Raw genomic sequence first — 14,024 nt, 5'->3', positions numbered from 1 at the left:
CAGATCTATTAAATTTATAACTTGATTTTCCTGTTTATAGTACAACTACGTTATTTAATTAATAGGTATAAAGTCTATAATCCAATTTTAATAAATTACCTATAATATGAATTATGAATAGCTTAATTCCGGGGTATACCCTGGAATTAAAAAAAATGTTACGAATACACAAAAAAAATGAATACCATTGTTCAAGATGAATGAAAATACAATAGTGGTAGCGCGTGTGAACCTGTGAATGCATTAATAAATAGAATTACATATTTACAAGGTTTTTTCTAGGCTATGACAAGTGTATAATATAAGAACTAACATTTTCTAACCCATTGTCAGTATTTTCTGATATTTTATATCACAAGAAAGTGAACTGACTCACTTTGTAAACGCAGATGTACAATAAAATGTTGTATAGAATAATAGAAGACAGCGTTGTATCCTATCCTAAATTAGTCCACCTGATTTGGCTTGCACACGGTCTTCATCGCGTAGCACAAACAATCAAATGCTAAAGCAGTAGACGCGCTTGTATCAAATGTAAAGAAAGTATTTGTGAAATATCCATTGCGCGTACGTATCTTTCGCGAAGTTGCGAAAAATGTACCAGTAGGCCTACCTTCTCAATCAGTGGTGCTCGTGGCTAGAAGCTGTGCCGCATTATGCAGATAACTTAAATCAAGTGAAGACAATTGTAGACTCACTAAGTCTCGATGATGTAACTGCTATTTATGTGTCTCAAAAATGTTTCTCTACAAGTGACATTGAGAACAAAATTAAGCACATATACAACCACTTCTCGAGAATACCTGAAATTATCAGACAGTTGGAATCCCGTAAGAATGCTTTGCAGCATTCACTCTCCTTGTTGGGCGAATTATTGCAGACTTTGTCCAGATAAATAACTCTCGATCTTGCGAAAATAGCGTCAGATAAACTTTGCAAAGTATTAGGCAAAAATCCCGGATACAAAACAATCTGTGCTATTGCAAATGTACTTAATGGTGAAAACATGCAATTGGAAGAGAACATAACACAGGAAGACATTTGGTGTTCTTCATATGTACCAGTGACTTCTGCTGATGTAGGAAGAAACTTTTCGACCTACAAAACGTTTCTTACTGATAAACGCAGAGGGTTGATTGAAGAAAACCTAAGGAAGATGTTAATAGTTCACTGCAACAGAGATCATTAAGATAACATATTTTTGTAAGAAACTGACATTTTATTTTCTTAGTGTATATTTCAGGTGCATATGTTAAATTTTAAAAATGCATATTTTAGTGCATATTTTTGCTATTTTCCGCGCATATTTCCATGCATATTTTGGGGGGTTGGTTTGTGCATGGAAATCCGGGCTCTAGTGATCAGTATATGTATTAAGCGTACTTTAGTAATCACTGCAGCTATTAATTTCATAATTTCAGCATTTTATACACAGTATACAGCGTCAATTTTCATGCTCATATACCTGAATAACACCACCAAGGCTCACAAATACTTCACCCTCTCGTGGAAAACACTTCCGGTTCAACTGTGAATAATATAGTGCCATAAAATTTCTTGGCATATATCTAATTTCCTCCTATTTTATTTTATTGCTCATATGCAGCCAAATTTGGTGAAAGTGGTCCTGGATTTCATTTCTTCCTGGAGTACAGAATTCTTATCCTTGCGTATAGTATTATGGGGCAATTAAATAGATATTTGAATTGAGAAGTAGCAAAATCCGCTCCAGAAAGCCAGAAATACTTGAGACGGAGGCAAATATGATGACCACACATCAGTAATCTAAGAAAAACAGCGAGGACGGCTATAATCATTCAAAAGCACTAGCGCCAGGGTTTCTAGTCAGGGGAAATTATTAATTTTCCACACTTCTTTCACCATACATTTGCAAATATCATCTATTCACCATACATTTGCAAATATCATCTATCTTCTTTAATCTCCAGGATATGAAAGACGCTTCAAACGTATCCTTTGTGCGTATAAGAAAACTGAAGACTGCAGGAAATCACCTGGTGGAAAAAGTGCAGACAAGATATAGAATCCAGCAAATGTTGAAAGTTGATGAAAGCATGTGTATGGATATGTGGCATGGACACAGAATAAGACAAGTGGAAAATGAAAGCCTTCGAAATGTAGTGCTACAGCAAAATATTGATTGAATAGGAGAATCGAATAAAACTGTTAGAAAAAGTAAGGGAAAAAGTGTACTGAAGACTTCGAAAAGAAGAGATCGTGAAGGGAGTAACAGAAGGACTGGACTTGGAAGGAAAGACCTAAAGACTGTGATTGATATACGCGAACCACAAAAAAATAAATAGTTGTAGGGAAGAAAAACAATAATAAACTGAGAAACCTGACTCAAGATAGGAAAAATGGAACGCTGAGTCCAACTAATGCGAGATTACTGATCGAAGGTGTGTTAAATCTAAAATACTTTAGGGGAGAGGGAGTGAGTCAGTAGGTCAGCAATATGATTCAAAAGAACTACAGTAGGGAACTGGAAATGGAGTAAAGAGATATTTGATTGGGTTCATTTGAATTTATCGAATCTTTTTCACTACCGAGCAGTGACCACGCCACAGGGATGTGGAAAAGCAGGGCAGGCTCCCAATGGATATCCATGTCTACCCTCCGACATGTTTTTCCAAATCACTACTTGGATTTGTACATATCTAGGCAAGTCCCTAATGAGAATCGAACCCAGGACCATGGGGATATCTGTATTTAAGAACTGAGTAATAGCAGCTGTATTACACATATATTAAATAGCTTATGATAGTTATAAAATAAACGAAATGAAATCTTTTAAGCTTAACGTCCCACGTTTATGCCTGCTAGGCTAAAGGAGACGGTGAATATAAGAAATGAATTATATGGTGAAATGAAGAAAGTGGGAAGAAATGGAGAATCCCGAGAAAATCTATGCTCAGAGTTTTTGTCCACCACAAAGTTCACTTGGCGCGAGCTGGCATCCAACCAACCACCCGTGGTACCAGAGATGAACGCTCTACCATTGAGCCACTATGGCCCTGTTTCTCTCATAGAAGGAAATCCGACGTCTCAAGATTTTCAACTTTCTAGATTCCTGACTGATTCTTTTTACTTTGACACTATAAGTTACACTATTTTGACAGAGCTATTATTATTATTATTATTATTATTATTATTATTATTATTATTATTATTATTATTATTATTGAAGTCAGAATAAAGAACCACTGTATAAATAAACGAAGATAATATGTAGTTTCTCATGCATAACATCCGAAAATTGGCATCCACAGTATACATTCTTCTGGAGTTAGACGTTTGACCTTAGTGCGATCATGCAATTTCCTCACTATTAGCTACACTCAACAGTCACGTTTCGAGGTCGCCTAACTTTCACTTCCAGCTCATCGTTTCCAGCATCAAGTACATCTTTCAGTATATAAACATGAAGTAATCCTCTAGTAATTTACAGTATTTACACGCAACATGATGGCGTGTGCCTTGTTCATGAAACGCATTGTAAATTATTCTTCTACCAAAAATAAATAATGATAATAAAATCAGAGTGGAAGTAAATTCTGTTATGGTAATCCTAACCTTGAAAGAGGAAAACAAAAGCACGTGATTACTTGAAAAGTCTTTTCATTGTTTCACTCGTTGATAAACTTATTGTTCGATATATACAGAGTGTTTCAAAACAACACCGACAACGTTTGAAGATGATTCCTGACGCCACGAGAAGACTAAAAGTATAAACCAATCTGAGTGCACAAATGCTTTCTTTCGGATTTATAGGGTACCGAAAACACAAAAAAAAATGAACTTTAAAGGTCCATAGCTCAGAAACTGTGAAACCTACCGTAGTCGGGTCAAGACTTCACTTAGGAACTAGTATGTGCCCTATTCAAATATCCATGTTTCAGAATCCTGCGGTGCTTCCGCAACAATTTTTGTAGAGATAATTGTTGAGTACTTCAAATTATATGTCCGTAGCCAAACCCCCTCTATAAAAATTGTTGCGTGAGTATCTTATGATTCCGAAACATGGATTTTTTGGATAGGGCACATACTAGTCCCTAAGTGAAGTCTTGACCCAACTGCGGTAGGTCCCATAGTTTTAGAGCTAGGATCTTTAAAGTTTATTTTTTCATGTTTTCGGCAGCCTATAACTCCGAAAGGAAGCATTTGTGCACCCAAGTTGGTCTATACTTTTCGCCTTATCTTGGCGTCAGGAATCACCTCCCAAACGTTGTCAGTGTTGTTTTGAAACATCCTATATATCAGTTCAAATTTCTTGCTGGTTACAACTTACTAATTATATTGAGGGCCCCTCCTCGGAATTTTCAATTTTACATATAATAAAATAATTTGAAGTCATTTCCTGGTCCGTATATCTAACACATCTTATGTAATATGAAAAGGACAGACTCTCCTATTTTATTTCTGAGAACGGCCTTGGGTCCAGCCAAGATTTTTTCCTGGATTTAGTTAGTTATGCTGAACAATGGTGATTTTTTTTTCTATTGAAAGCTCAACCACAATACTTGTCAGGATCAGCGAATCGAGCACAGTAAATAAATTGTTACCCTTCTCGCTTTCCAATCTGGGGGTCTCGGGTTCATCCATTGGAGTTCAGCGTCCCTTTCAGTAACGAGGTTATATGAGAAGTGGACCTACAGCTTAACGTGGGAACCGAATCACATTAGCTTCTACCGAGAATCGAGCCCGGGTCTCCCGTGCTGAAGACGCGTACACTAACTAATATATCCACAAGGGAGCTCTTTCTCGGGTTCGATTCCCGCTGCTAGAAATACTGGTTTTCTCCGGGGATTTTCCTCAGTCCCACCAACTAAACGCAGGGTAGCAGCATTAGCCTGGTCGACTTCCTTAAAACATTCCTGGCTTCTGTATAAAACAGCTTTTCAGGAGTATCTGTACGTTATTTCGTTAAAAAAAAAAAGGTCAAATCAGCCTACAAGATAAATCTACATCTGAATCATAGCAATAATACCGAAAAATAATATAATGAAATGTAAAAAATAATAATAATTTAATACACTACAACACCTACAGAAATAATTGTTCAAGACAAGTTGTTTGTGGAAACACCTGCAGTGGACATAGATACATAAAGTTCCTGCTCGTGTACTGTAACGGCTTCTTCCGGTCAGGAAAATCTTAAACAAATGACTATCTGTTGGTTAATCAAAGCGAGAAGGACGAAACCGGAAAATGCATGTTTAACGACAGCATACATTAGGTTTTTTTACAATACTTGATCACTGCATCGCTGAACAACGCAATTACGAAACAGAACAGATCAGCATGCATAGTTGATGTAGTGCAATCTACAAGGAGATGTTTAACCTTTCTCCTCCAAATACTGTAGTTATATTCAACACCAGATTCAAAACAGGAAACTAGTATTATCTCTAACACTCCAGAAATACAGTCAAGACATACACGGTGTATTTCTTATTATTTCCTCACTTGAAGTTTAAATTATTAAAGCACAGATCTTTTGTTTGGATTACCAATGACACTAATTTTCCTCTATATGTTTCACTGATCCATGGTTTTATAATGTTATTTACTGTATTGTTTCTTGTATTGATTGCACTTTAGTAAGTAAAGATGTTATATAAAATACTCGTAACTTAAAAACTAGTACAACACGTTTTAAAATTCCTTACAAATCTGACATCTTAACTCCGAATCACAGTTCAAAATTCCAGCCATTTTATATTCAAGCAATGCAAGGCAAGCAGGAGGTATATGACCATGCATGGGAAATGTAACTCAGTGATAGAGCTCTGCCTCTTACGCGAAAATGAAATGAGATCTTTCAATTTTTTGCCCTATATTTATGCTGTTTAAGCTAAAAAAAGACGGTAGTGATCAGACTTAATGAAATGGCAAAATGAAGAAAGTAGGACGAAACGGGAGAACCCCGAGAAAACACGCACACACGTTGTTTGTCCACCACAAGCCCACTTGGCGCGGTCCACTCACTACAGATCAATATTCTACCACTGAGCCACTACGGCGCCACACGACTCTGATACGAGGAACCCCTGGTTCTATCCCAGTACACGTGAGTTTGTGGTGGACTACATCGTGCCCGTGGGTTTTCTCGGGGTTCTCCATTTTCCTACTAATTCTTTGAAAATCACTCTAATCATCCGTCTCCTTTAGCTTACAGGACATAACCATGTGATCACGGGCGCCGAATTTTAATATATATATATATATATATATATATATATATATATATATATATATATATATATATATATATATATATATATATATACGCGATCCAGAATATATGATCAAGGGAGAGGCTAAACCATAGTTTGAAGCTTTATCCAGTGTAAAATAGGATTGAAACCCACTTTATCCAATGTATACCTGAACGACAACAGGGGGCTATAGCCCCCTTGGATCCGCGCCTGTACATACAAAAAGATGCAATTTTATGCCAATTTGAAAATGGGCTAGCCGCAGAATGTAACGCCTCCTCTAGGGCCAGTGGCATATCTTGTGTTGTTTTGAGAGTTACATACATGACACAAAATTTATAAAAGCAATAGCTGTAATTTCGTTACTGAAATCCAGCTTGCAGCATATTTGCACGCTTTCAAATCAAGTTGGATCTAAGCTTGGTAGACTTACAATGCAAGATTACATCAAGCGGTTTGCAAGTCGTCTCTGCTACTAGCGGTTAAACACATCGTTACCCGTGAAAATGTTAAGGGATTTGCTGTATTAAGATCTTGGCCGAGATAATCGCTCTATCTCGAAAAGCAGAATGTAAAAATTCGCTTTTGTTCGTTATCGGAAGTCGTGTGAAGTAACGGACGGGCGTGCGTGGGTACTAATATTACAATCTTTATAAATCCCATTTCATGCCCCTAATAAACACTTTGATCAATAATGAAATAATAATAATAATAATAATAATAATAATAATAATAATAATAATAATAATAATAATAATAATAATAATAATAATAAAGAGGAAGAAGAAGAAGAAAATTGAACGCGGCCACCTTTAAAACACACGCTACAACCATATACTGATGTTTGCTTTAAATGCAAAACTAGCATTCCAGTCACACCATACCTTGAGCTAAATATTTTATTGGTATTTGCTGCCCACTCTCTACAAAAGGACAGAAAATCGAACGTCATTGCCATGTTCATTAGACAGCTGACGACAATCAATAATATGAAGGTATTTTCAGAAAAAAAGAATATAAATAAACACTTCCTTAAAATCACAAATGAACGATTTAGAAAAGCAAACATTTCGTTAAATAAAATACGTATTTGGTTAATATTTCTTAACAAACATTTGTTTCTAAATTAAATGTTTTACACATATATTGTAGAATTTGGATGTCAGTGCAGCTAAGAATAAGAGCACTAAAATGCTTACTTTGTATTATAATCAAGAGATCTCAAATTCGGCTCCCGTTAGATACATCCTGTCTTGTTTTCCTGGTTTTTCACTGGCGCAAATCCCAAGGCAATCTTGATACTGGGGGGACTCTCCCCCCAATAATCCGATTTGAAATGTGTTTGGACAGAAATGTGATGAATTTGTGTCCGATTGCCACATAGGAAAGTGAGATGAAATTGATGTCCCCCCCCCCAAGAATAAGCCTCAAATCTGCCCGCCCCCAAATACTGAACACAACTCTGCTCCCCTAATTCTCCACAGCATTGTTTTTTATCTTCATAAATATTTTGAACATCGCTTACAAAAAAAGGTCTTACCCCCCCCCCCCCAATGTTGAAGACAGATTTGCGCCGCTGTTTTTATGTGCTACAAAGTAAATTGTCCAGAACCTTGACAAAATTGATATGTAGCTGGTTTTATTTGTTTACTTTCCGTACAAAATGTAGATAAGTGCTGATACGAACTCGTCAAAAGGTCAGCAACCAGTAATAAGTAAACTAAACTATAATAATAATAATAATAATAATAATAATAATAATAATAATAATAATAATAATAATAATAATAATAATAATAATAATAATAATAATAATATCAAACTTTTACATCAGAGGTTCTCAATCTTTTTTGACTGATGAGACACTTGCTTGATATTTTTTTTTGAATCCAATTAATTTTTATGACTCTATACAGCACTGAGCATTATTGCTACCGCTGGCGGTGTTGACTGGTACAGTCTGACGTGATTTTAACTAATCGCGACACACCTTAGAGGACTGCATGACACACCAGTGTGTCGCGACTCGTCCGTTGAGAACCAATGTTATCGACAGTGACGATGGTAGAGGGTTGAAAGGAGGTAGGCACCGCCAGAGATGCTGTGTTGTAATGTCAAGTAATATAGATCTATCATTTTCGGTATATAAAAAATAGCCCTCCCCCCAAAAAAAAAGTCTCTTCCTCTTCGTTTGCTACCTAACGTCGTCACTGCATCTAGACCAAAGGTGTCCATTCTACGACCCGCGAGTCTAAAGCTGTAATATTTCGGGGACTGTAGAAACGGAGAATGAGGTATACAGCACAGTTGATCTGTTAAGCCTGTTGCAAAGCGAATATAACGAGGTATTTATTTTAGTAGTATAATACCATGTACGATAACATGTATTTTATGTAAATATTATAGTCTTTAAAAAAAACGAAGAGATATGGACTGCAAAATCCTTTACCTATTTTAATACCACCACCCCTCTGATAATAAAATATTGGACAACTATGTTTCAAAATAGCTCGTAACCAACATTGAAGGACTAGGATTAACAAATAACAGAGGTTGTTAACCCTCAATTCAGATATAACTATGTTAAAAGAATGAAATAAAAAGTGTAATGTCATTGTTTTGTGAAATGGCATTTGAGAATTTTTAAATTGGACTTTTTTTTTTTTTAAAGTAACATCAGGCTATATGATGGACTACGTGAAATGCTTTGCAGAAAATGTGCTGTATAAGAGTTTTGCTTCACGATTTAAAGCAGTCGCTTCTGTCCCAGACAATTTCGATGAAATATCTTCTTTTGATTTGTATATACATTACATGTATACCCTACCCCTATATACCGGATGTATCAAAAGTCCAGTTCCATTGGCCAACTCCCTTACAGTGATTGAATGGGTGGTGGTCAAGGTCATCCGGGGCTGGGTCTTGCCTCTCAGACCCGATGGCCTATACAGTAGGGATGGCCAGAACTGGTTCCTGGTGGAACCGGTTATCGGCTCTGAACGGATTGAGTTCTAGAAGATCCGGTTCCGGAACTGGTTTTGCGGATCTAGGTCTGGAACCGGGTTTTCGGATCCAGATTTGGAACCGGTACCCAAGATCCGGTTCTGAAACCGGGTTTTCGGATCCAGGTCTGCAACCGGTTCCGCCGGAACCGGAACTTTGTTGCCATCCCTATGCTAAACCCGAGCTGCTGGCAGGCTGTGAACAGTATGCTAGATGAAATGGTGGAAGCGACAGGCAGGCGCCCAGACGGCGGGCGCTTGTCTCATTTGGCTAAACAGGCAAACTGGCAAACTCATTTGGTTAAATATCCACTGGTGGACATTTTTTTTTTTTTTATGGGGGCACAAGCTCGTGGTTCTCTTTGCAGTGTTTTGAAGGTGAACTTCATGCCTCCTTTATGAGTCTTTGGGGGCTTTCGGATCCACGTTTGGAACCGGTTCCTAAGATCCGGTTCTATAATCGAGTTTTCGGATCCAGGTCTCGAACTGGTTCTGAAAACCAGATCTCCAAGAACCGGTTCCGCCGGAACTGGAACTTTGTGGCCATCCCACACAGATCTGGGTACCCAGAACTAGCCAAACTACCATCTCTGTTGCATTAATGCACAGTTCTATACATGTAGTTGATTGATGATGTTCACTACTTGAGCTCGAACATTCATTTGTTTAATACATGGTGCGATATTTCTTATTCAAGATACATTTCATGTCTTTAATATAATTTCATGTTTATTCGTTTTCCCATACGTGTTTTTTGAACATAGCCTGAACAAAAAGAATTAACAGTACATTGTTTGGGCTCTGCGTTGAGCTGAGTCGATTTTGAGTTTAACCATAGCTAGCTAGCCTAGAGATAGCTATGGTTTAACGTCCCTTTCCGCACTGAATTATATGAGACGGGACCTACTGATTAACGTGGAATCCGAACTACATGAGCTCCTGCCGGGAATCGAAGCCGGGTCTCTCACGTCAAAGGCATTGGGCTCTGCCTCTGCGGTACCTTTTATATTTTAAACGAAAAGTTTTACAAGCCGATTAAACTCTGACCATCCCTCATAAGGGAAATATGTAGCTTTTCTTTTCCGTGATTCTGATACGTTTGTACTCTGATAAACTTGAAGTTATCTTTCATTAGAACTTTGACACACAGAAACAAGCGAGAAAGAAAATTATATTTAGTGGAAAAGATCATTTATGCAAAACCATGTCCGTTCCCCTGCCAGTATCTGCATGATACAAAATGTCTAGAGTTTCTTATCAAGATAAATAGTCTACCCTGTAGTATGTATAAATGAACAATGTTACTAACCCAACACCAAGTTATATGTTTACACACGGCACTACGCCATTTTTTTTATTATTATAATTATTTTTTATGTATTTCAGATCTACTTACAATACTATACTTATTCAGTGTTGCAAACTAAGGATGCTATAGTATCATAAACTCCCACATTTTGAAAGTCTCTGTCACAGTACAACTGAGATGGACGAACCAAAACACATACAAAGTACTTTTCTGTTAGATACTACGATTTTAATATGACCTATTTCGAATAGATAGGAATCAAATTACAAGAGGCTGAAAATTTTCCTTTTTTTTTTTTCGAAAGGCTCTATTTCGAAACAGTGTTTAGATAAGTATTTATATGGTATATCTAAGTATTTATATGGTTCCCAATAGAAAAACAAATCATTTTGCCGTTTATAGCAACTTGACATCTTAACCCACCATGGAGATATGATAAACATTGATGAAGTTTCATACTTTGGCAACACTGTTCACCTGTTCGCATTGTAGAGTATGCCATATGATTTCTCCTTGTTGATATTAAGTTTGTTCAATATTTCAGTTTTTTCTCTAATTGTATAGACGTTACATGGTTGTCTCAGGGTTATCTATATATCTATATCTATATCTATCTATCTATATCTATATCTATATCTATCTATCTATCTATATCTATATCTATATATCTATCTATATATATCTATATATATATATATATATATATATATATATATATATATATATATATATATATATATATATATATATATAACACCCTGTAAATATATGTATGAATTTTTTTAGTTTAACGTCCCATGGTTATGCCCTTTAGGCTAAGGGAGACGGATACTTAATGAAAGTGAGTGACTGATTTTTTTTTGTTTTCTCCCGGGAATAGAACCCGGAACAACGTGCACCAAAATACATGCGCTAGCTATATCAGCGGAGAGGGCTATATATATACAGGATGTTTCAAAACAACACTGACAACGTTTGGGAGGTGATTCCTGACACCAAGATAAGACAAAAAAGTATAGACCGTCCTGGGTGCACAAATGTTTCCTTTCGGAGTTATAGACTACCGAAAATATGAAAAAAAAATGAACTTTAAAGGTCCATAGTTTCAAAACTATAGGACCTATCGTCGTCGGGTTAAGACTTTACTTAGGAACTAATATGTGCCCTATCCAAAATTACATGTTTCGGAATCCTAAGGAACTCACGAATCAATTTTTATAGAGGAAGTTTGGCTACGCTCATATAATTTGAAGTACTCTCCAACTGCCTCTATAAAAATTGTTGCGGAAGTACCACAGGATTCTGAAACATGGATATTTGGATAGGGCACATGCTAGTTCTTCAGTGAAGTCTTGACTCGACTACGGTAAGTCAAATAGTATTGGAGCTATGGACCTTTAAAGTTCATTTTTTCATGTTTTCGACAGCCTATTACTCCGAAAGGAAGCATTTGTACACCCAGGATGGTCTATACTTTTTGTCTTATCTTGGTGTCAGGAATCACCTCCCAAACGTTGTTGGTGTTGTTTTGAAACACCCTGTATATTGAACGAGGAAAGAATTTGGTTTAAAAGGGTCAATGCTCATAACTTAACTAAGGAACTACAGCACTGCACCCTGTTACTTTATCACACATGCAACAAATGTACCATGGATAATCACCCTGTGAAAAAAAAACTGAAGGTGGCATACTTAAAAAGGTAGGTTACATGCGTATTTCCTGTAGTTTTTGGCGGGGGCTCAGTGGTAGAGCGTTCACCTGTGGTGCTTGAGGTCCCTGGTTCGATCCCAACTCGCGCCGTGTGGACTTTGTGGTGGACAAACGCCGTGCTCGTGAGTTTTCTCGGGGTTCTCCCGTTTCCTCCCACTTTCTTCATTCCACCATTTCACTCATTTCTCATTATCACCGTCTTTTTTAGCATAGCCTAACGTATGTTTTATAATACTTTCCGTATAAGTGTTCCATCTATACGTACTTTCCGTATGAAACAATATAGGCGGTCAGGATCTCACATACAAATGGACGTATATAACATATAGCTGAGGAATGTAACATAAGTATATACATGTAATATACGGAAAACTGTTAGATGTCAGACATCCTGCAACGGCATGATGTAACATCTAAGGGCAGTGCGTATGTAGCATATGAATAACGTATGCTCCATAGTGATTTCTGTAGTAAGCAAGAGGATTACGTATATTTGTACAATATACCGCTGTCCGGAGAACGGATTTTTCTCAGTGCACTGAAACATAATTTATTGTTCATAAATAATAATAATAATAATAATAATAATAATAATAATAATAATAATAATAATAATAATAATAATAATAATAATAATAATAATAATAATAATAATAACACTTCACAGTCCAAATCCTCTTTTCGGCTTATTACAAACTGGCAATTATTCCTGGATATCTTAGTATAATCAAATATGTTGATGTTCTTGAATTTTCAAGTACACACCAAAATGTTTTCGAAGTGAAAACTAAACGAACAAAACACTACACTATGAGCGAACTGTGAACACTTAACAGTAACACATCTCACCTTAAAAACAAATATCACTTTTACATGACGTAATATGCAAACATTTCGAAAGATAAAATATTATTTCCTCCATGTATCGTTGCGGTTAGAATTTCCTGAAGACGAACGATACACAAAATACGCACACACTATAAAGAAGAGATTAACTTGTTGCAATGTTGAAAATCACACTTATAACAGAGCTAATGTGTCGTGCGTTAAGACCAACAAGACCAGTCCTCTGCAATCATTCCTAGCCACTAAGCAACTAGAGAAAATGAAAGAAAAAAAAAATAAAACCACGATCATCTGACATTACAACCGGTTGAGCTTCGAAGAGTTCATAAATAGCACGTACAGTACGGGAAGAGAAAGCGAATTCCTTTGCACGCTTAATGGCTTCGCAAGAAAAATTCATTTTTGTGCTCAAAACTCGTAACATAACAAGGTTTTATTGTTCCTCTTATTCTGTTCTTTATCGTTTTATTCATACTCATTCAAATGCAAGCAATAAAACAATTCAGCATCGTTACTCTTCTTCAAATTTAAGTTTATACAGGTATGTCATTACAAGTCCTTCTTTATACATCCATAATTGCATTATTGTATGTTTGTAAACGTCATTTTACATTCATTTCCTACTTTGTATTTTTTGCATTGAATGAATAGAAATCAATCCTTCAAAAGACGTATTGTTTTTCTTTATTACAAAACAACTGGCTAAAACCTTGAAGAATTGATTTCGTTCACAAAGGCATGGGCGGCGATTAGGGGGGGCAAAGGGGGGCAGTTGCCCCCCCACTTTTCTGAAATGGCCTATTAATGTATATAGTTTCAACCAGGGAAATTCGTATATTAACATTGATATACAAATATTCATATCATGTCTTGCCCCCCCACTTTTAACGTCCAATCGCCGCCACTGCACAAAGGTC

At 36.5% G+C, this 14,024-nt stretch overlaps 1 protein-coding gene and 2 pseudogenes across 4 annotated transcripts in view; all 3 read right to left on the bottom strand.

Annotated features, from left to right (window-relative positions):
- Positions 1–14,024, bottom strand: part of LOC145673080 (ADP-ribosylarginine hydrolase CG2909 pseudogene) — a 64,626-nt pseudogene that overhangs the window by 36,688 nt on the left and 13,914 nt on the right. The window lies entirely within an intron of this gene.
- The window catches only part of LOC145673081 (ADP-ribosylarginine hydrolase CG2909-like), a 51,022-nt gene that overhangs the window by 23,235 nt on the left and 13,763 nt on the right, over positions 1–14,024 (bottom strand). The window lies entirely within an intron of this gene.
- The window catches only part of LOC145673079 (ADP-ribosylarginine hydrolase CG2909 pseudogene), a 35,497-nt pseudogene that overhangs the window by 7,732 nt on the left and 13,741 nt on the right, over positions 1–14,024 (bottom strand). Inside the window, exon 1 of one of the 2 annotated variants that reach the window (XR_014128714.1) lies at positions 13,111–13,313. The exons of the other annotated variant lie outside the window; for it this stretch is intronic. The product of XR_014128714.1 is annotated as an ADP-ribosylarginine hydrolase CG2909 pseudogene, transcript variant X1 (transcript). Of the gene's footprint in view, positions 1–13,110; positions 13,314–14,024 lie in introns of those variants that run through there. 2 annotated transcript variants of the gene reach the window in all.

Source organism: Thermobia domestica, chromosome 16 (genome assembly GCF_964235325.1).
Source record: "Thermobia domestica chromosome 16, izTheDome1.hap1.1, whole genome shotgun sequence".
In the NCBI taxonomy this organism is placed as follows: Eukaryota; Metazoa; Arthropoda; class Insecta; order Zygentoma; family Lepismatidae; genus Thermobia; species Thermobia domestica.
The sequence above is the reverse complement of the archived record's forward strand: the minus strand, read 5'-3'. Positions and strand labels throughout refer to the sequence as shown.